The sequence below is a fragment of the Dama dama genome, chromosome 23 (genome assembly GCF_033118175.1).
Source record: "Dama dama isolate Ldn47 chromosome 23, ASM3311817v1, whole genome shotgun sequence".
NCBI classification, from domain to species: domain Eukaryota; kingdom Metazoa; phylum Chordata; class Mammalia; order Artiodactyla; family Cervidae; genus Dama; species Dama dama.
The window spans coordinates 40252478-40273406 of NC_083703.1; the positions used below are offsets into that span (position 1 = coordinate 40252478).

At 47.6% G+C, this 20929-nt stretch overlaps 1 protein-coding gene across 1 annotated transcript in view; it reads left to right on the forward strand.

Moving 5' to 3' along the window:
• The window catches only part of CFAP61 (cilia and flagella associated protein 61), a 244628-nt gene that overhangs the window by 218382 nt on the left and 5317 nt on the right, over nt 1-20929 (forward strand). The gene's annotated exons all lie outside the window — the stretch shown is intronic.

A 20929-nucleotide genomic window follows, 5' to 3' on the forward strand; every position in this document is an offset into this window, starting at 1 on the left:
TGGAACAGAAGTGAGTCATTGTGAGCATATTACAACGGATTTCACTCTGTGCCACTAAGTTTGGGGATGGTTGTTGCTTATCATTTTATAACTAGAAGACTTGGATCAGATGCTGTATTGGCTTCATGGAACCATGAAGTCACAGCGTGACTGCTGGGGACCTAACTCCTCCCCCACCCCGCACCCCTCCACACAAAGAGGTAGTAATGCAAGGAGCAGAGAAGAGTCCAACAAAATATGACTTGACAGACACCCCTCAAGGCATCCACTCTGTTGCCTGTCCTGGTCTCCTAGGAGTCTGTTGCCGACCTAGAAGAAGGAAAGCATCCTGAGTGCCCTCTTCTGAGCCTGCTTCTCAGTTCTTGCTCTCTCACTAGTGAGGCCATGAAAAGGAGGAAAGGGTGAAGAGGTGTATGTGACATGGTGACATAGTAAATGACATCATTCATTCCCTCCCCTCTCAGCCCCATAGTGGTTTTCTGGCAGAAAACGTTGCCAAGAAGTGGAGAAGAGCCTCAGATCTCCGGCATCTTCTTTAGCTCCATCTCCAGTACCGAGGACATCATTAGAGGGCCCTCATGTTGCCTAGCAACCGGTGAACGCTGCTTGCTATCATGTCATTAATATGATATGAAAGTGTTTCATAGAAGACATTCATCTTGCATTAATGAAAATCAGATTTGCTAATATGACACAAAATCTGTTCTTGCTTGTGACTTTCTGTACTTAAGTATCTTACTTATTGAATTAGACCGTGAGTGGTTTTAAGCTTGAGATTGTTAGAAGGATCATGATAATGATTTTGCTTTTGATTGTATCAGATGGCCGTTAATGATGTGATTATGCCCCTATAACTGCTGTGATCACAGTCTCAGACTGAGGCCCCTCTCCCGAAGGCCCAGCCCCTCAAGCCAACTGACTGTCTGCCACCCAACTTCTTACTGTTGAAACCTCAGCTAGGAGAGGATTCTGGTTTGAGACAGTGCACCTTCCAGACCACCCAAAAGTTTTGCCTTTTCCAGATGTGTCATATACTTGGACTCACACAGTATTTAAACCTTTTGGGTTGGTTTCTTTCACTTTAGCAATGTTCTTATAGGTTCCTCTGTATCTTTCATATCTTGATAGGTCATTCCTTTTTATTGATGAGTAATATTCCATGGTCTGGATGGACCATTCACCTATTAAAGGACATCTTCGTTGCTTCCACATTCTGGCGATTAAGAGTAAAGCTGCGGTAAACATTTGTGTGCAGTTTTTTCTTTCTGTAGACATAAGTTTTCAACTAATTTGCATATAAACCAAAGGGTGCAGTTTGGAATCCTGTGGTAAGAATGTGCTTAATTCTGTAAGAAACTGCCGAACTGTCTTCCAGAGTAGCTGCACCGTGTTGCATTCCTACCAGCTATGAATGACAGTTACTGTTGCTCCACACACTCACCACCATCAGGTGTCAGTGCTTTGGACTTTAGCTATTCTAATAGGGGTGTTGTGGTATCAACTGCATTTCCCTGATGAAAAATGACTAGGAGCATCTTTTTATATGTTTATTTGCTCTCTATATATCTTCTTTGAAGAGGTGTCTGTTCAGATCTTTTGTCCATTTTTTTAATTGGGTTTGTTCTTTTTCTGTTGAGTTTTAAGAGTTTTGAATATTTGGGACATTAGTCCTCTATCAGATTTGGGTTTTGAAAAGATATTCTTCCAAGTCTGTGAGTAGTCTTTTCCTTCTCTTATATCATTTGTTTACAATATTTTTTTTCTTTTAAACATTCTAATTTTTACCTAATCAAATCTTCTTTAGAGCTTCTGAATTTTGTCTCCTCTTTAGGAAAATCTCCTTCAACTGAAAGTTATATTCTGCTCCATTATTTCACTTTTGTAGCTTTTTGTCACATTGACATCTTTAATTCTTCCGGAATTTTTTTCCTGCTTGTTTATTCTTTAAAGACACTAATTTTACTCTTTCTAAGTGTAGAAAAAACTTTCTTAATAACTTTTAAAATAGTCTTTTTTTCCTGCTATTTCATTGAAATGCTACCATTATTATATATTAAGCTAAATTCTCTCATACAGATGAGTCCACTTCTGGACGTGCTGCCCTGTTATTTGATTCATTTCTTTTCTGTTTCTGGATTCTGCCACACTCTTTTAATTACTATGGTGTTAGAGTTTGTTTCCATCTTTGATGTGCAGTTTTCTTAGCTTATTCTTTTACTTTTCCAAATGAATTACCATGTCTAATTCCATTAAAAAAATCATTTAGGGAGTTTAACTGAATTTTTTGATTGAACTTTCAGGTTAGTTTCAAACATTTATAAAATTGAACATTACCACTTACGTGTCTGTGTGCTGTCTTCAGTTCAGTGGTTTCCTTCTGGTAGGTCTCTTCACAGAGCTTGCACATTTACTTTTAGGCTTGTTTTAGTATTGTTTATAGTTTTGTTGCTACCGCAAGTGGGATCTTTTTGTTGTATTTTCTAATTTTAAAAATATTTGTAGATAGGGAAAATAGTGGGTTTTGTAAGTTGTTTTATCCTGAATTCTTCTTTAAATGTATTTTAGTAGGTTATTCTCATATTTCTAGGCAGATGATTATCAGCTGCAAATAACAACTGCTTTTTTCTTTCCTTTCCAGTCGTTACACTTTCTATTTATTTTTCTTGTTTTATTGAATTTCCTAGAATCACTGGTATAATATTAAATCATAGTGGAGATAGTTGTCACTATTATCTTACTCTTGACATTCATGAAGAAGAGACGATGAACAAGTGATTTTTTTGAAGAGAAACTAAGCAAGGACTTTGAAGGCTAGTTCAATATTCCATAGATTGGAGTCAAATAACATTGATGTACCTTCTCATTATAATTTTTATTCCCTCAGAAAAATTAAACTGAAGTGTCCCCAGTGAATATATGCCCCATTTTACATACTGACATGTCTCCAAAATGGTTGGTGTGGGGGTCTTATTGATTGTAGCAGACTCTCCCGTGGCTAACATCATACGTTTATATCTTTGGACTGCCATTATCTTAAACTTTGGGTTAAAAAAAAAGCATCTTTAGTTTATGTTATAACCAAGACCTTGCATAAAGAGGAAATGGGTTATCTCTCCCAACTTAGGAAGGTCAGTTTTTTTTTAATTGGAGTGTAATTGCTTTACAGTGTTGTGTTGGTTTATGCTACACAATAACGTGAGTCAGCTACATATATAGCCCCTCTCTCTTGAGCCTCCCTCTCATCCCTCGAGGTCAACACAGAGCACCAAGCCAGGTTCCCTGTGCTATATAGCAGCTTCCCACCGGCTACCTATTTACACGTGGTGGTGAATATATTCGTTGCTTCTCCCAATTCATCCCAACCTCCCCTTCCCCCACTGTGTCCACATGTCCATTCTCTTGGTCTGTGTCTGTATTCCTGCCCTGCAAATAGGTTCTTCTGTACCATTTTTTTTTCCTAGATTCCACATCTGTGTGTTAATATATGATATTTGTTTTTCTCTTGCTGACTTGCTTCACTCTGAATGAAAGACTCTAAGTCCATCCACATCACTACAAATGACCCAATCTCGTTCCTTTTAAGGCTGAGTAATATTTCATAGGAAGGTAATTGAAATGGAAGAAGAAAAATGACCAAACATATTTTAGAAGAATGAATCACTAAATTCCATCCCCAGATGGAAGGCAGATGATTCGGGAGTGTTTGAATCCCCTGCAGCTCCCTGTTCTTTGGGGTTTCCCCATCTTTCTTCGTGGTAGGTCACATCTCTGTGTAGTATGAGTTGCTGAGCAGCCACTGGGGTGAGGTCAGGTCTCACCTGCCCTGAGACAGGGCTCACGAGCAGACCCAACTGGTTTCACTGCTTCTTCACTTTGAAAAGTAAGCAAGCCCATTAAAAAACCTGATCTTTAAAGAGTCACTTGATATTTTAACTTCCTGGGTTAAACCCGCTGAATAATCAAAGCCAGTTTGCTTATGTTGATAGAACCCATGTTACGAGAGAATATTCCAAATTGACCATGCCTGAGAGACAGCCATCTGGTGACAGTGGTCATGAGGGGAGGCGAAGTGACCCTGACTTTGGGCCCCTGAGCTGGCTGTGTTCCAGCTCACACACCACTGTGTCTTCCTGATGTCTGAGCACCTCAGAACAAGACACATCTTCCTCAGCACCTGGCATGGTGCTTGGCACGTAGGGACGGACATCAGATGGACTGTGACTGTCCGTCTGTCTCTGAAGTAGTAAACTACACTCAACTCATTTCCTCTGCAGTTCCTCCCAGTTAAGATTCTAATGGTCTCCTAATTGCCAAGTCCATCATGGTTTTGGTCTATGCTTTTCATTTACTCTTTCATTCAGTAAGGGGCTTCCCAGGTGGCTCAGCGGTAAAGAACCCACCTGCCAATGCAGGAGACACAGGAGATGTGGGTTTGACCCCTGGGTTGGGAAGATCCCCATGGAGAAGGAGATGGCAGCCCCCTCCAGTGTTCTTGCCTGGAGAATCCCATGGACAGAGGAGCCTGACTGGCTACATTTCACAGCATCATGAAGAGTCGGACATGGCTGAGCACACATGCATGCATGTATTCATTCAATAAACATGTATTAAGTGCCTGCTGTGTGCTCTGTTCTGCAGATAGAGCTATGAATGAAACTGAAAAAAGCCAGCCTTTCTGGGTTTTATATTCCGGAGGAGGCCAGGCCACATGCAAGTGTATAAATATGGAAATAAGACCATTTCCAATGGTGCGAAGGGCTAGGAAACAACTTCAAGAAGCAAAGTGTGATAAAGCATGATAAAACAGCTCCAGAGAGGAGTCGAGGTGGCCAGGGCCGACACTGAGACACAGCCAGGCCTGCCAGATGCGGGGGGAGACGAGTCCAGCCAGAGGGCACAGTGGGCACAGAGGTCCTCGACGGGGAGAGGTCCCTGAACGTCTGGGGACCAAAGCTGCAGCACAGTGACCGGAGGTCAAGGCCACCGCATCACATGGCTCTCTATGGGCCTGGGCTGAGATGGCTCTTTCCACAAAGCAAAGGCAGTGACCTGCCGAATTGTGCTTTGAAAGCTCACTGCAGCAGCCGTGGAGAATGGATAGAAGCAGCTATTAGGAGGCTTCTCTGGTTTTCCCATGCGAGAGATGGTGGGTTGGACCAGATGGGTGCAGAGTCAAGTGGTCGGATTTGGGATGTGTTTCAGCATCAGGATGTGCAAGATGTGCTCTGAGCTCCAGTGAAAACCCAACTGCTCACTTGACCCTCAGACTTACCTGACCCGAATGTATGATCTTCCATCTCTGTCGTGGGCACTGCTGGAGCCCCCCTCCCCCGCTTCTCCCACCCCTACACTACCAGTCCAGGGTCCCCATCTAACACTGCCCCCCCCCACTGCCCCTGCCATGTAAACGTGGCCTTGTAATTCACAGCTACAAAGAGGTCAATCCTAAAGGAAATCAGTCCTGAATATTCATTGGAAGGACTGACACTGAAGCTGAAGTTCCAATACTTTGACCCCCTGATGCGAAGAGCCCACTCATTGGAAAAAAAACCCCCATGCTGGGAAGGACTGTGTGCAGGAGGAGAAGGAGGCGACAGAGGATGGGATGGTTGAATGACATCACCAACTCAATGGACATGAGTTTAAGCAAGCTACGGGAGATAGTGAAGGACAGGCAAGCCTGGCGTGCCACCATCCATCCGTGGGGTCACAGAGTCAGGCTTAGCGACTGAACAACAACAACTCGCAGCTGCCCCCTTGAGGTAATGGGCAGGGAGCCACCTTGCCCAGGAGCTTCTGCTCTGCCTGGTCCTGGGGAGCTCACGGCCTCCTGAAGCCCTGCCTCAAGCCCTGCCACACTTCACATCCAGAGCCCCCCAGGCCCAGACCCCAGTTCAGATCTCTTCCCGCTCAGCTCCCAGAGAAAAGGGCCAAGGGAGTCCCCACATTTCCATGTCCAGAAGATGAGGTTCAGAAAGGAGCACAGGATGTGGGGCTTGGTCGTGCTTGCAGAGCGGAGCAGTGGTCAGCTGTGTTGATTTCACAGAGGGGCTGTGGCGAGCTGGTGGCTGAATTGGGCTTTGACCAGAGCTGCTTCAGAGCAGGTGGGAAGTGGAAATAGCTCAGGAGGGAGGTTACCACCTGAGAACTGCAGACGCCGCAGAGACCAGTTTGGAGAAGTCTTCTGTGAAGTGGAGAGAGAACTGGGGAATACTTGGTAGGCAGAGTGCGGAGGGGTTTGTCGAAGAGGGGAGGATGTGAGTCTCATCTGTAGCGAATAAAAGATGCAGGAGAGAGAGGGGCCAGGGACAGAGCTGGACAGCTTTCTATCCTAACAGCCACAGGGGCAGAATCCCAGGAGAGAAGCAGGACTTGGGTGAGAGGACAAGGCAGCTCTTGATCGTCCCTGTTTTCTCAATACAGCAAGGTCATCAGCTGAGATCAAAGAAAAGCAGGAAGGGGTGCTGGATGTTTGAGGAAAGAGACAAAGTCATCTCAGAGGCCAGAAACGTGAATCCGCTCACACGGTGTCTGGATTGCCAGGCAACACGGAGTGCCCGTTAGATTCTGTGAGGATGAACAGGTGTGAGAGCCAATCCGGCAGCAAGGTCATGTGGGTTCTTGCCATCTATGTTCTGCTCCTCGGGTGCAGGAGGGAAGCAGGCAGACAGCTGGGTGGCATGGAGGCTGAGAGGATGAGGCAGCTGAGGGTGTTTGCAGGGGAGGGTAGAACCCTCCCTAGGGATGGCCTCTGTATCCTCCTTTCCCATCTCAGCGACCTGGGTCCATTCTGAGAAAGTGAAAAATGGAATGGTCCCAGAAGTCAGCAGCGAGGCCATGACGCCCAGCGTTCACAGAATACAGCTGTGATCCGAGCAGGACCCCCTGTGACCTGGTTGAAGACAGGACAGGGAGGGGACACAATGACAAGGACCATGGGACAGCCCTCCTCTACAAACATGAGCGACCAGGGATGGCTCTGCGTGCATGCTCAGTTGCTTCAGCTGTGGTCTGACTCTTTGCGACCTCATGGACTGTAGCCCACCAGGCTCCTCTGTCCATGGGATTTCCCGGGTAAGAATCCTGGAGTGGGTTGCCATGCCCTTCTCCAGGGGATCTTTACCACTGAGCCACCGGGAAAGCCCTGGGATGGTTCTGGCCCTGTGTTAATCCTCCCTCTTCCTGGATGGGAACTATCTTGTTGTCCAACTGCCTGCCACTAACAGGGGACCTGCCACATTTCACCTCTGCCCTCTGCCCTTCACCTCTACCCTCTGTGGAACCACCCACCCAGGCCCACGTGCTGGTTGGTACTCAGCCCCTCCCAGCTCCGTCTTATCTCGAACCCCCAGGTGCCCTGCTCCCCCCATTCACACCCCCCACCCCCCACCCGCAGCAGCAGCACAATCGCCCTCGGCTTTCCCCCTGGGCCCCGGGACCTGTGCCTGGCAGGCCACAATTCACTCTACTGTACTTGGGGTCACTGGTGATACTCCTTTGCCCCTCTCCTCCCTCCACATCCCTACCCTACCAGTCCCCATGAGATGCCGGTGTTTCCCCAGCTTCTCATCAACCCTCTCACCATCCCTTCCTCGTGTCTCCATCATGGCTTCCAGTCTGGGACGGCTCCCTAGCCCTTTGCTGTCATGAGCCTTCTCTCATGAAACACACAGACTGGTATTTTGTAGAATGCCTGCCCCTTTGGGTCTGTCTGATGGCTCCTCTTGATTCACTGCAGGCTGTGCCTTCTTGCAGGAATGGCAGGGATGATACTGCATCCCTCTCCAAGCATCTCAGCAGGAGGGACACGAGGCATATTTGTCCTCTCACGCATGTTGTTAACTGTTCAGTTCAGTTGCTCAGTCATCTCTGACTCTTTGCGACCCCATGGATTGCAGCACGCCAGGCTTCCTTGTCCGTCACCAACTCCCGGAACTTACTCAAACTCATGTCCATTGAGTCAGTGATGCCATCCAATCATCTCATCCTCTGTTGTCCCCTCTCCTCCTATCGTCAATCTTCCCCAGCATCAGGGTCTTTTCCAATGAGTCAGCTCTTCACATCCGGTAGCCAAAGTATTTAAGCTTCTGCTTCAGCATCAGTCCTTCCAATGAATATTCAGGACTGATTTCCTTTAGGATAGACTGGTTGGATCTCCTTGCTGTCCAAGGGACTCTCAAGAGTCTTCTCCAACACCACAGTTCAAAAGCATCAATTCTTCAGCACTCAGCTTTCTTTATAGTCCAACTCTCACATCCATACATGACTACTGGAAAAACCATAGCTTTGACTAAACGGACCTTTGTTGGCAAAGTAATGTCTCTGCTTTCTAATATGCTGTCTAGGTTGGTCATAGCTTTTCCTCCAAGGAACAAGTGTCTTTTAATTTCATGGCTGCAGTCACCATCTGCAGTGATTTTGGAGCCTGAAAAAAATAAAGGGTCTCACTGTTTCCATTGTTTCCCCATCTATCCTCCATGAAGTGATGGGACTGGATGGGATCTCAGCAGGAGGGGCTGCTAAGGAAGATCTGTCCTCTCTCATGTGTTGTTAACTGTGGTCCCTGGTAAAGTGACAAATGTGCAGGCTTCTCTATTTTTACATTCATCATCAATTAGTGATACTTTGAGACTATAAATATCCTCCTTTCCAGTTATTTTAGCATTCATAAACAATTCTTGCCCGAAAGGATTGTTACTATCTTATTTGTCAAAGGTTGATTTTTGTCTAGCTCCATCATTCATTTTGTATTTATTACTTAGCTTTCGACTCTAAGGAAAGGTTATCGCTTCTCTATTTATTCACTTATCTATCTCAGCGTGCACTTACGGATTCTCACATACGTGGTCATATCTGTTCCTCTCATTAATGTAGTTTAGGGAGAGAAGATGATTGGATGGCATTGTTGACACAGTGGATATAAGTCTGAGCAAACTCTGGGAGATAGTGAAGGACAGGGCAGCCAGGCATACTGTAGTCCATGAGGTGGCAAAGAGTCAGACACGACTTAGCGACTGAACAACAACAACAACAGCGAGATAAGAACTAGGAATATGTTGGTAGAATTTTAGTTCTTTGTTTTTGGGAGCTACAAACCTGAACGCATAAAAGTGACAAAGAAAGGGAAGAAACAGCATGTCATTTGTCATCATCTCTATAAAAACTTTAGTTTAAAAAAACGTATTCACTACAAAAATGTTTTTGTTATGAAAGGGAATCATTTTAAACATGTACCGATCACAATTATTGTAAACATAGACTGAATGTGTTGGATATGTTCTGTACCAGAGAGTGATATTTATCCTAAGCAGTCCTTTAAAATTTAAAGAGCAGTTCATTTAACCAAAAGACTCATGAGGCAGCAAAATACCTTGTTTTCCGGGGTTTCCTGGCTCCTGTGGCCTCAGTCTCACAAAAGGTAATTCCACTGGTTCCTTTGTTCCGCCCCCCCTTGGACTTGTTGGGGGGTTGTGTGTGCATATGTACACTTTTTTTTTCTTTCCCTACAGAAAATAAGATAGGAAATGGCCATGGCTGTGAGCGTGGCTGAGTGGCCTAATGCTAGCCTGTGCTCTCTGTAGCCTAATTAAAGGAAAATGGTTGTGCTTTCTATGAAGAGAGATGTAGAATGAGAGGAGGGGGCACGGGAAGGGGAGCTGAGTGCTAAGAGCCTTCCTTTCTCCACCGAATTAAATGCTAACCTCGCCTCCTCCTCTGAGTCCTGAATTTATATAACAAATCAATGTACATAGCTGGACAACTTCCAGGGCACTAGACATCTCGTCCAGACTCAATTAATGCAGCCCCTAAGCAACCAGCAACGTGCGGAAAACACCGCAGATGGACCGAGAGGGCAGGTACGAGGAGCTGTAAGTCAGCCAGCTCCCTGGGCTCTCACCCCAGCCTGGCCCGCTCCCCACGGCCGCCAAAGGTCTGGGCAGGCGCCGTCCCAGCTTCAGTGGGAATGTAAAGGTCAACTTAAATAGGAACAAAATTCTTAGCTATATAAAAATCATGCTGCTTCCACGAGAAGACTGTTTGCTCTAGCGTGTCAGGCACAAAAAGCAGGTCAGAAGAAAACCTGGTCTCGCTGGGCACATGGAGGCCGGCATCCTTATCCCCTGGGGCTTCCTCTCTGCCTCTGCACACATCCATCCAACAGCTGGGTTAACTATTTGGACTGACTGGTTCACTCTTAATAATAAACAGGAAAAAAAAAAAAACAAGGAACGCCATGCAAAACACTTTTGATGGAACTTCCATCAACTCAGACCAAAATAAGCAGTTGAGGTCACAGTTTATTTATTTATTTTTTTATTTTTATTAGTTGGAGGCTAATTACTTTACAATATTGTAGTGGTTTTTGCCATACATTGACATGAATCAGCCATGGATTTACATGTATTCCCCATCCCGATCCCCCCCGCCCACCTCCCTCTCCACCCGATCCCTCTGGGTCTTCCCAGTGCACCAGCCCCGAGCACTTGTCTCATGTATCCAACCTGGGCTGGTGATCTGTTTCACCCTTGATAATATACATTTTATTTATCCCCACCTGACTCTCCAGGGTACGACACAACTTCACAAAGTCTCGTCATAAAGTCCATTTTAACTTGATCGCAGCTAAAATGAATTGCTGCTCTAAAACTGCAGCCAGTTACTTTCCTGGTGGTCCAGTGGTTACGAAGAGTCCAGCTGAATGCAAACTAGCACAGCCACGATGGAGAACGGTGTGGAGATTTCTTAAAAAACTGGAAATAGAACTGCCATATGACCCAGAAATCCCACTCCTAGGCATACACACCGAGGAAACCAGATCTGAAAGAGATACGTGCACCCCAGCGTTCATTGCAGCACTGTTTATAATAGCCAGGACATGGAAGCACCTAGATGCCCATCAGCAGATGAATGGATAAGGAAGCTGTGGTACATATACACCATGGAATATTACTCAGCCATTAAAAAGAATTCATTTGAATCAGTTCTAATGAGATGGATGAAACTGGAGCCCATCATACAGAGTGAAGTAAGCCAGAAAGATAAAGACCAGTACAGCATACTAACACATATATATGGAATTTAGAAAGATGGTAACAATAACTCTATATGCAAAACAGAAAAAGAGACACAGATGTACAGAACAGACTTTTGGACTCTGTGGGAGAAGGCGAGGGTGGGATGTTTTGAGAGAACAGCATCGAAACATGTATATTATCTATAGTGAAACAGATCACCAGCCCAGGTTGGATGCATGAGACAAGTGCTCGGGCCTGGTGCACTGGGAAGACCCAAAGGGATTGGGTAGAGAGGGAGGTGGGAGGGGGGATCGGGATGGGGAATACATGTAAATCCATGGCTGATTCATGTCAGTGTATGACAAAACCCACTACAATATTGTAAAGTAATTAGCCTCCAACTAATAAAAATAAATGGGAAAAAAAAAAAAAAGAAGAGTCCACCTGCCAACGCAGCGGAGTGTGGGTTCGATCCCTGGTCGGGGAAGATCCCCCATACCACGGGGGAGCTAAGCCTGTGTCCCACAACTACGGAGCCTGTGTGCGATATAGCCTGTGCTCCCCAAAAAGGGACGTCACTGCAGTGAGACGCCTGCACACCACGCCTAGAGAGTAGCCCCTGCCCACCACAAGTAGAGAAAGCCCACACACAGCAACGGAGACTCAGCCCAGCCACAAGTAAAAAAAATAAATATAAAATAAAAACTCACCATTGAAAAAAAAAATAAAACAAAACTGCAGCTAAATGAATTCATGCAGACACCCTGGAGTGGAGCAAAAGCAGTCACCGAGAAGAACTGCAGAGTTACGCCAATCAAACGGCAAACAAAAAGTGTTTAATCATTAATGTGGTCTCTAACTCACAGCAGAAAGGATCTGAGGCTGTTTACACAAATATATACAATAGGATAATTAAGAACAACAACAGCAGCCATAATAATAACAAGAAGAAGAAGAACACGCTATGCAGAGGTCTGTGGTGGCCTAAATGAGAAGGAAATTCAAAGAAGAGGGGATATATGTATATGTATAGTGGATTCACTCTTCTGTACAGCAGAAACTGACACAAAATTAAACAATTATACCCCAGTGAAAATTCAAAAAAAAAGAAGAACATGATACACACAGGGCCCTGCCCACACTGGGCCAGGCACACAGACCTCTTTCCTGCAGGGTCTCCAAGAATTCTGATAGTCATTCTTTGCAGTAAGGACCATCAGTATCCCCATTTTACAGCTATGAAGACTGAGACTGGGAGGTTAAAGCAACCCAGCTCAAGAGGACATCAGCTAACCAGTGGCAGAGCAGGGACAAAGAGAAAGGTCAGCAGTAAATGGGTGAGCATGGGCAGGTCAGCAAAGAAAGCTGAGTCCAGGTGGAGAGACGGTGCCCTCCACAGCACAGATGTGTCAGCGGTGAACATGCACACTTGGCTTGGGCTTTCTTCTGGGACAAAGCAAGAAGGGAAATGTTTATCGGTGGTGAGAGGGGCAAGATGCCTGAGAAACATTTTCCGTTTTCTAAGATGAAGCAGTTTTTCCTGGGCTAAGTGTCCAGGATTCAGAAAGAGCAAACTGCCAGCAGACAGGTCTTTCAGAGAATCATGTAGGAATAGTATTTCTGAGAACCAGGACTCCGGAGGCAGGGGTCGGGGGGCAGGCAGGCAGCACTCCATGCTCAGCACCATCCGGGCACCAACCCTGACCCAGGACCAGTGTGTCTGGGGCTCCGTGTTCTCCCGGACTCATGCTTGTGAGAGAGAACACGGCCTCCTGGCAGCGCGGCTCGGGACCGAGCGTGTGTCCACTCACAGGAGACACATCACACAGGTTCCGGCGCCTCCAACAAACAGCAGCCCCTCTCCCAGCACCTCTGCCGCCAGGTGTGCCTGGCACGCCCAGCTCTCAGGGTGCCCGGCGAAGGCGGTGTCAGCTTCTGGTTCCTGGCATACCTGGGTAACCAGATGAACACCCGCTTTGTGGAGCCACGAGCCAATCGGCAGGGAGAGACAGGTTGCTTACCAGCCATACAGAAGAACAGAATTTTGCTTTTACTGCCAGGGCACTGAGAGGCATATTTCCTTAGAGGAGTAAACATCCATTCCCTGGTGATGCCAGTTCCAGATTTTTACAATAACACTGTAGCCGAACTTTATTCAGAGGAGGCTTGGTTTTCTGTTTTACAGATCTTAGGCAGGTTGACTGTTACATCTGATTATCAATTAATGGGGCTTCTTTGGTGGCTCAGACGGTGATGAATCTGCCTGCAATGCAGAAGACCTGAGTTCGATCCCTGGGTTGGGAAGATCCCCTAGAGAAGAGAATGGCAACCCACTCCAATATTCATACTGAGAGAATTCCATGGACAGAGGAGCCTGGTGGGCTATAGTCCACAGGGTCACAAAGAGTCGGGCATGACTGAGCAACTAACATGTGAAATAACGCATTCATTTTGCTTTCAAAATCCTTCATCTTATCTTTCTAAATATGCCTCAAAGCGATAAATGAACGATTGATAGTGATTCTGGCAAACTCAAGTCAGACAGGAAATAGTCACATCAGACTTCCATTTCAGTCTTTGGGGTTTTTAGTCAGTGTGTCATGGGCTGCATCTGCTCCTATAATATATGGCATCCCTGAGTAAATCCACCACCCCAGAAACGTGTAATTTAATTTCCAAGCAAACCTACGGCTAACTGGAAATGCTCATTTGTCCCTATTCTTACTATTTTTTAAATTGTATTGAAATGCATGAATCCAGTTTCTTTTATGGGCAGAATAAAATGACCAGAATGCACCCTCACAATGGGAACACAAATTGTTCTCTTCTCTCCTCTGCATTTAAGCCAACTCGGGCCAGATGGGGACGTAGAAGACACCAGGGTCTCCCATGGGCTTGGAGGTGACTGTCATATACAGAAAATAGTGTGTGTGTGTTTCCAGAATGTTTAATTTGGGGACAGATCTGAATCTAGTGAAAGACATGTTCTCATTCTGGGAACTTCAATTTAACACACTCTCACAGTTTTCATAGACTTAACGTTAAGACAAGGTTTTTAAGTAGATGCTGTGGGGTTTATTGGGTATCATAGCAGACGACGTCTGTTCTCTCCTTGCGCTTTAGAATCCTGATTTATAGGGTGTTGTTTTGTACCTAAAATAGATGACAATGATTCCCAGGTTCCCCTGTAGCCAAGGAAGCCATTTGATCAAACTTTGGCCAGTAAGATATAAATAGAAGTACTACATGAGATTTATAGGAATGCTTTCTAAAATAAAGAAGAAGGACCCTCAGTTTTCCTTTTTCCATCTAGGAACATGTCTATGATGAGTGGAACTCAGCAGCCATTTTGCTCCATGAGGTCAAGGGCCCTATGGTTGCTGCAGTGATCTGATTTCTAAGGAAACGTCATGTCAGCCCTGAACACCTCACCTAGACTTTCTTTATGTGAAAAAAGTACAGTCATGCCTTTTTAAAGGCAGGATTAATTTGAATATTTTTATAACTGCAAACAAACTTAATCTTGGCTAATGCAGGGGATACCAGGGAAACTGGGGTGATTCAGAAAGTTGCTAGAAAGGCTCAGGAAATGACATTTGATTGTGCAGTTGTCCAGAGCTGAAACTGTCAGATTAAGCAGAATTATGATTAAAACCCAGTTCAGCCACTTGTTAGCTGTGTGACACCAGGTCATTTAACCTCTCCAAATCTATTTCCTCACCTGTAAAATGGGCCAGCAAGCCCCACTTTAGAGGACTGGACTCACAATGACATGAGATAATGCACAGGAACTGTTCAGCACAGTGTCTGTGAGTTTGTGTCCCCAGCTGAGGTGCCTCCACCATGCAGTAAGAAAAACAGCATCCCCGGTGGCAGGCGAGGTGCTTTAGGCAGTTAGAGGCACACATGTGACTGATGATGGAGTCATTTCAGTAAGAATAAGACAAGTGTAAGGCTCATATCAGACCCATGCTTTCATAGGTATGATTGCTTAGAACAAGACAGTGGACATTCTTTCTGTTAAAAAAAAAAAAAAGGCAAATCAATCCAAGGGTCATTTTTGAAAAAATGAATAATGCAGACTATGTGAAAACTGATGGGTTCCCTAGAGACTGAAGTTTGGCAAACACTTGCCTAAGAGGAGGGGACGTGGAAATGCAGTGACCGGAAGGGTGCAGACGGCTCACTTGGCCCTCTGCCCCAACCCCGGCCCCCCGCCCCCACACCCCACACATCCCCCACAGGGTGTGCCCTTTGAGGCCAGGGGCCACTGCTTCACCTCTCCAGGTCACACCTGGCCCCCGGGGTGTCTGTTTGCACTTCCTTCCTTCTGTGTGCGGAGTGTCCATCAGAGGGCCGAGGCCCCCTCCCAGCGCCCCCAGCCTCCTTGTAGAAGGAGAATATCTGTCCCCGCCCTGCGTCTAAGGTGCTGTCCACACAGGAAAGGGGCAGCACCTTCGAGAGCATCATGAGATGTTTGTTCCATGAGAACATTGCACTCCCAGGAAGACCTGCGGGTCCCCCCACCCCCCAGGAGAAAAGGCAATGCTTAGGCGAGTTTCTGGCTCAAATAAACTTCTGGATGTGAGTGAGTGGCAGCTGGGAACCCTCTTATCAGGTCCCAAAGCAAAAATTGACTATTATCACACCAAGATAAAATTAGAATGCTTTTCATTTAAAAAAAAAAAAAAAGAGGGTCTTGGAGAGAGAAGTGTATTTCTTCTCTGCCCACTCCCTCCCTTTTCGCAGTGGTGTGTAGTTTGGCATTTCCAGATGGGCCTTGCTCTCCTGCAACTCTCCTTCCCTACTTCTGGTGAAGGGCCCTGGCCTTGGGGCTGAGTCCGCTGAGTCCGTCTTTTCCCCTTGCCTGTGGCGGGGCTGGTTACCAGGTCCCCACCCCATTGATGTGACTGTGTCGATCCACGAGGTTGAATGACCAGATGAGGTTGAGCTCTGGAGAAGTCTGATCAATTCCTTAATGATTGGACCACATCGACCAGAATGGTTAATTCAGTTCCATGGGTTGACCTTTTCTGGGCCTTCTGGGAAAAGTGGATCATTTGCAAAAGTGATGGAGAATTTAAGTCTCCCCCCAGTAAACCAGGACAACCATTTGCAAAATGAACAGGGACTGTCATGTCTTCTGTTTGGGCTCTGGAGAATTTTGTGTAAGCTTTTTTTCACAGATGTTTAAAAATGCATTTAGTGATGCGGGAACCCCAATCTGCATAGCCACTTAGAAGCCGTGGTATAGCCCTGCTCTTACCCAGCCGTGTCTCCTGAAGACTTTGAGGCCACCAACTATGAAGGTGACTCAGTGGTCCTGTTGGTCTTCCCTTTTTGATTGTAAATTGGGAAAGAAGTTGCTATATTTTATTTAATTTTAAAAATTGTTTCTTTTATTTGGCTGCACTGGGTCTTAGTTGTGGCATGTGAGAGCGTTAACTTGTGGCATGTGGCATCTAGTTCCCTGACCAGCGATCAAACCTGGGCCCTCTGCATTGGGAGCTTGGAGTCTTAGCCAGTGGACCATCAGGGAAGTCCCTCTATTTTTTTTAAAATTCACATTGTTCATGGAAGTATACATTTCCCCAAAGCCTAGCACTAATGCCAATCATCCATAGTTCTTGGGGTCATTAATGCAGACAGTACGCCCACTCCAGCCAGCCTTGGCAAGGATTCCAGAAGCCCCTCTCCTTTCTACAGAGAAGGAAAGAAACTGAAGCACAGAAGTCATTCAGTTGGGGAGGAAAACTAGATTTATAAGTTCGTAAAATAAAACTTCTTTCTAACATCCTGATATCAAAAGGAGATGATCTTCGTTTGACTCAATGTCCTCATCCTTTGAGGTTAAATTCAAAGTTTTTCTGATTTTTAGAGCGAAGGCTGCTGCCATATTCCTAGGCTGGTTTTGAGGACTCCACAGGGGTCTGTGCCTCTCTAAACCCCTGCTCTCACCCACCCTAAATTGGGTCACTGCCCTAGTACAGAAGCGCTCCATGGAGGGGGTGAGGGGAGAAGCGGTCCCAGGTGTCCTCACCTGCTCCTTCAGTCCCCCCGAGGGCCAGCTTGCACTGGACACCATGGGGACACACTGCCCACCTTGCATTAGAGGTCAAGACACACCCTGGGGCACTTTCCTGCACCGACAGGAGTGCTCTATACACTGAAGTGGGTGGAAACCTCAAGCCCTGAGTCAGCTCCGCAGAGGAGGTCTATGTGGACTCGAGCGTGGATGGCACCGGAGGAGGTGAAGACGTGCATATGGGTCCTCGGGGCTGCCCACAGGCAGGAGGGCCAGGGTGGGAGGTGTCTGGAGGGAGCCTGAGACCCTCCCCATGGGGAGAAGACAGCAGACAGAGCAGCAAGCAGTGTGAGCGCAGCTTTGGAGCTGGGAGAAGTCTGAATGGGACCGGCCCCCCAGGAGGTGCCCTGACTCTGCCACCTGCGGTCAGCACCCCCCAGCCCACAGCTGCAGCCCTCACCCCAGGCGAAGCGAAGAGGCCTGGGAGCTCCACAGCCCACAGTTGGTTGGGAAAGGCAGTGGGTTGCGGCTTTTCCAGAACTCCAGTTCCCCTGTGACTGTGACGGGTGCTGCCTGCACGACAGTTCAGACAGCATGCCCACGCCTTCTGTGGTGACGCCCAGCTCCCCGGTGTGGGCGCTAGCACTTTGTCACCTTCTTGTAAGTGGCCTTCAGGGCACCACTGAAGCTGCAGTCAAACTGAGAAGGAGATGTCGATGACAGCCAGTTGGTTTAGTTTTAAACTAAACGAACTCTGGGAACACAGGCAGCCAACAGCTGGTTGCAGAGATTATCACCTTCTGGACAAGCTCCTCAAGTGCTTGATCCCAGGAGGCAGTGGTGTGAGGCTGAAAGGACAGCAACTTCCGGTCTCCTGAGTCTGCAAACCGCTGGCCGGGCTGTCAGGAGCATAATGGTCGTTGAATCGCCAGGTGCCACTGCTGCTGGAGGCCGTCTGAGGGGCTGTGAGCGCCAACGCAGCAGCAGGAAACATGCAGGAACCTCGGCTTCCTCTTCCACCCCCGAGTCTCCGTGCAGACCAGCTTGATCCCTTTCAGAGGGTTAAGGCTCCCCAGGCCTCTGTGCTCAGCCTCCCGGATGGAAGTGATGGAGACCTGGGCGTTAGATGATGGGCCCCCGGGTGGGGTGTGGGGCTGCATTCATTCTAAGAGAAGTGGGTTTCCCCAGAGTCCACTCTTGGAAGCAAATGACGAAGAGTCCAAGGGGTAAGACAGAGGCTGGAGCAGTGAGGGTGCTGAGTGGGGACGCACCTGAGCAGCACCTGGGCAGTTGGAAAAGAGCTGTGCTGACACCAGGAAGGTAGCTGCTTCTGTGCAGCAAAAGGCTGTGGCTGCAAACCCCAAAACCAAGTGACTAGGAATGCTGATGCCACCATGGAAACACATACGGGGCGAGGAAGACGCATCTCAGCTATGTGGGAAAGGTGGCAACAAACTTAAAAGCACCCATTCGATTCTAACCCAGGCATTTTAGGGGCTTTCCTGATGGCTCAGTGGTAAAGAACCCACCTGCCAGTGCAGGAGACATAAGAGACCTGGGTTCAATCCCTGGGTCAGGAAGATCCCCTGGAGGTTAGCATGGCAACCCACTCCAGTATTCTTGCCTGGAGAACCCCATGGACAGAGGAGCCTGGCAGGTTACAGTCCGTGAGGGTCACAGAGTCAGACACAACTGAAATGACTTAGCATGCACGCATAATAGTTTTGAGATTTGCGAGTTTGCGATTCCCTGAAGCTTTTCCTAGAAGCCGCTGAGACCTAAGAGGGAGGGACCATCCTGGCAAAGCTGTGCTTGAGTGTACGCACTTGGGTATCACTGATGCTTTGGTCCATGAAGCAACCGTCCGAGATGTGCCAAAGCATCACCCGGCTGAGCTGATACCTGCCCAGGTGGCCGGCTCCACATCAGTGCCTTTGCTGCAGGAATCAGACGGGTGTTGGAGGGTCAGCCTGAGTTTGTGGGGGTCAGAACTCCAGGCAGAACCTCCATCGACTCCATTCATTCAGGATTCGGTGACTTTGAGTCACTCACAGCACTGACAGGTTTTCATGAGCACCCTCTGGAACCCCCGGCCCTCCCTCTGCACCCCAGGGCTCAGGCTGACCGCCCTTTGAGCCTGGGCTCACCCACAGCTCTCCCCCTGTCCCTGTGAGGCTCGCTCCTTTGCACGACTGCCCCTCTTGGGACACTTTGCAGCATTTTGCCACCTACTTATTGAATAGAACTTTATATTAATGAAAGACCCATCAGGGCCAGGCAGTGTGGAGTGTATACCATGCCGTGAGCAGTTTGTGCTTGCGTGCCAAGCTGCTTCAGTCGTGTCGGACTCTGTGCGACCAGCTTGCCAGGCTCTTCTGTCCGTGGGATTCTCTTGGCAAGAGTACTGCAGTGGGTCACTGTGCCGTCCTCCAGGCGATCTTCCTGGCTCAGGGATCAAACCTGCGTCTCTTACGTCTAACCTGCATTGGCAGGTGGGTTCTTAACCACTAGGGCTGCATTCATTGTTCCTTCCTTTGTTCCGTAAACATCTGTGGGACGCTGTTGCACCCAAGTACTGAGCTAGATGGCCGTGGATCGATTACATAGCACATCTGAGTGGACCCCTGCCTCCAGGAGCATCCTTCCCCTCGGCTCCTGCCCCCACCCCACTCTGCTTATCTCCACCCACCTCCTTGAGGGCTGAGCACACTCCTGCCTCCTGATCTTTGTACCTGCTGTTCCTGGAAGGTTCTTTCCCCTGAGTCCCAGGTGGTTCACTCCCCGTCCCTCAGGCTTTGCTGGCTAAGTCACTGTCTTAGGAGCGAGCCTTGCTCTGATCTCTCCCATCCTCACTTGATCTGTTTCTTCCTAAGCAGTTCTCCATCACATGTTGAACATGGACCTGTTTATCAGTAGGATATAAGCTGCTCAGTGGCAGGGATGTTTGTCTGTGTTGGTCCCTGCTGTTTCTTGAGTATCCAGAACAGTGCTGGGCACAGAATGGGCAATGAGTCAATATTAGTGGAATTAGTAGTTGGATGAATATATGACCTGAACCACAAAGTAAGTGGTTTGGCATGAAATTAGGTCATATTCTGGACAAGCAAACAGGTGATAGGTACCACGCAGTGTAGCTGAGAACCAGGCTGGTCCTACACAGGCTTGACGCTGCCCTGGTCCTTTAGTGCCGTGGTGTCCCTGGGTTCATTATCTCCTTCCCAAGAATTAACATCAAGTTGCAGATAACAGGGACTTCCCTGGTGGTTCCGTGGTTTAAAATCCACCTTGCAATGTAGGCAGTGCGAATGCGATCCATGGTTGAGGAACTAAGATCCCACATGCTGCGGGGCAAACTCAACTAGAGAGTGAGAGTCCGGGCGCTGCAACAAAAGATCCCACTTGATGCAACGCAGCTCTCGAGTGTTGCGACGCAGCTCTCCCATGCAGCAGCCGAGTCCCCATGCAGTCAAATAAACACTTTTTTTTTAATATCAGAAAAAAACAGAGAGTGCTTATCTGCATGTGGGCACCAGTTTCTCTTCCCCTGGGCACACACCTGACGTCCACTAACTGTCCCAGGCACGCCAGGGGAGCCCAGGTCACCCCAGTGGGCCTGCCTGACCCAGAAGACATTTCCTATTCTGAGACTCTGAGCATGAAGAGGAAGTAAGAGTTCAAATACCAGTAGAGGTTCTTGGTTCTCCCAAGAATGCAGCAAACCTGTGACAATCCCCTGTGAATAAAGGATGGCCATGCTGTCCCCCACGCAGGAAAGCATTTGTTCAGATAGTTTTTCAGGGCCAAGTTAGCAAAGAGGGGCCGCCAGCGGAACCACTCTCAGAAGAGAGATTCAATTAGGCGTCTGTGCAGTCGCATGAAGGCCGTGTCC